Source organism: Cherax quadricarinatus, chromosome 46, assembly GCF_038502225.1.
Source record: "Cherax quadricarinatus isolate ZL_2023a chromosome 46, ASM3850222v1, whole genome shotgun sequence".
Lineage (NCBI taxonomy): Eukaryota > Metazoa > Arthropoda > Malacostraca > Decapoda > Parastacidae > Cherax > Cherax quadricarinatus.
Genome location: NC_091337.1, coordinates 20452348 through 20454551, shown reverse-complemented (window position 1 = coordinate 20454551; position 2204 = coordinate 20452348). Strand labels below are relative to the sequence as shown.

The 2204-nt window shown below is 43.2% G+C and overlaps 1 non-coding gene across 1 annotated transcript; it reads left to right on the top strand.

Moving 5' to 3' along the window:
- Window positions 1-222: 222 nt before the first annotated feature.
- Window positions 223-295, top strand: TRNAR-UCG (transfer RNA arginine (anticodon UCG)). The gene has a single exon. It is a non-coding gene; the product is annotated as a tRNA-Arg (tRNA).
- The last annotated feature ends 1909 nt before the right edge of the window (window positions 296-2204 follow it).

The following is a 2204-nucleotide window of genomic DNA, read 5'->3' as shown; positions in this document are numbered from 1 at the left end:
GTAATCATCCAAAATTTGCGTAAAACTGTACCTAAATAAACTTACTAACACTTTACATAAACCAGAAAGGGTCAACGGAAATAGGTGAAATCAGTGTTTGGTATCTTTTTTTTCCGAAATTTTTCGGAAATAAAAAATTGCCAGTGTCTTATTAATAACCAACCCTATCTTTAAATATATATTTATTTTATTACCTCACAAGAAAACACCACTTACACTCAGGACCGTGTGGCCTAATGGATAAGGCGTCGGACTTCGGATCCGAAGATTGCAGGTTCGAGTCCTGTCACGGTCGCTTTAATAGTACCGGACACTTAAAGTTTTTTGGTCAAATTTTATAGAATTTTAGCGCGCACCAATTAATTTAGGTAATAGAATCAGTTTTAAAGTATTTAGGCCTTGCCACAAAATTTGTTGAATACGCCATCGTAGCAGTTTAATGTACAATTAAAAATGTACCTCATTGATCGAGACGATGATGGGTAATGAAGTAGAATTGTTTCCATTGAGTGGCTGAGTGGAAGTAAACAAGCAGGCTACCTGTAGTCGCTTCCAGGGGGGTCACCGACCTAGCGGCCCTGTCCCAGATCAGGCCTCCCAGTTGGTGGCCTGATCGACCAGGCTGTTGGTGTTGGCCGTCCGCAGTTTAGCTTACGTACCACAGCCCGGTGGCTCAAGAACTGATTTTGGGAACTTAAGTTCCCTCTTGAAGACGGCCAGGAGTTTGTTGATAATTGTGGTGATCTAAAATAGGTAAGAGCAGAGAATGGTAAAGAATGGAAAACTGGAGAAGATATTTAATACAGGGTATAAAAGCAAGGCAAGTTATCTGGTGAGAAACAAGAAGGTAAGTCATCTGGTGAAGAACAAGTTATCTGATGGGGAAGAGGAAGAAGGTAAGCATTCAAGTGGGTGATGAAACGTGATCGAACAATTATAAAACAAAATAGCATGCAAGAGGGAAAAAATATTACAGATGGGGACACCAGTAAAATAACAGATGAAGACGCGTGAAGAGGTTAATTAACTAATGTATTATGCCAGTTAATGGTTTACCTGGAGAGGGTTTCGGGGTTCACCGCCCCCGCGGCCCGGTCTGAGACCAAACCTCAGGGTCTGATCAACCAGGCTGTTACTGCTGGCCGCACGCAAGCTGACGTACGAACCACAGCCCAGTTGGTCAGGTACTGACTTTAGATGCCTGTCCAGTGCCTTCTTGAAAACAACCAGAGGTCTATTGGTAATCTCCCTTATGTATGCTGGGAGGCAATTGAACAGTCTTGGGCCCCGGACACTTATTGTGTTGTCTGTGTACTCGTGGCGGCCCTGCTCTTCATCGGGGGAATGTTTTATCTCCTGCCGAGTCTTTTGCTTTCATATGGAATGATTTTCGTGTGCAGGTTTGGTACCAATCCCTCCAGGACCTTCCAAGTGTATATTATCGTGCATCTCTCTCGCCTGCGTTCGAGGGAATACAGATCAAGAATCTTCAACCCTCCCCAGTAGTTTAGGTGCCTTATCGCACTTACGTGTACCGTGAAAGTTCTTTGTACACTTTCCAGGTCTGCAATGCCGCCAGCCTTGAAGGGGGCCGTTAGTGTACAGCAGTATTCCAGCCTAGAGAGCACAAGCGATTTGAAGAGAATCATCATGGGCTTGGCTTCCCTAGTTTTGAAGGTTCTCATTATCCATCCTATCATTTTCCTAGCGGATGAGGTAGATACATTGTTGTCTTTGAAGGCGAGATCCTTTGACAGTATCACTCCCAGGTCCTTTACATTACTTTTCCGCTCTATTGTATGGTTAGAATTTGTGGTATACCCTGACACATTTTTAATTTCTTCAAGTTTTCAGTATCTGAGTAGTTGAAATTTCTCCTCGTGGTTACAGGGATTGTCCCAGTGGCTCGATTTCAGACAGGCTTCCCAAACTGAATGTTATAGCACCAGTGAAAACCCTTATGAAGCACACATGACAGTAAAGATGCATTCTGAATGTGTACGATTTTTAAGCTTTTTCGGCCATCTTGCATGTTCATGAGAAAGAAAAGACGAGCAGTCCTGCCAGAGTGCAAAACATATAATGGGCTTCCATTTCCACACTCCTATGAGAAGACAGTGATAAACTACAGAGAAGGGTACAAAAAAATGACGGGTGAGGAAGATAGTCGAGGTTAAGTTAATGGGAGGATAGCAGCAGAGATT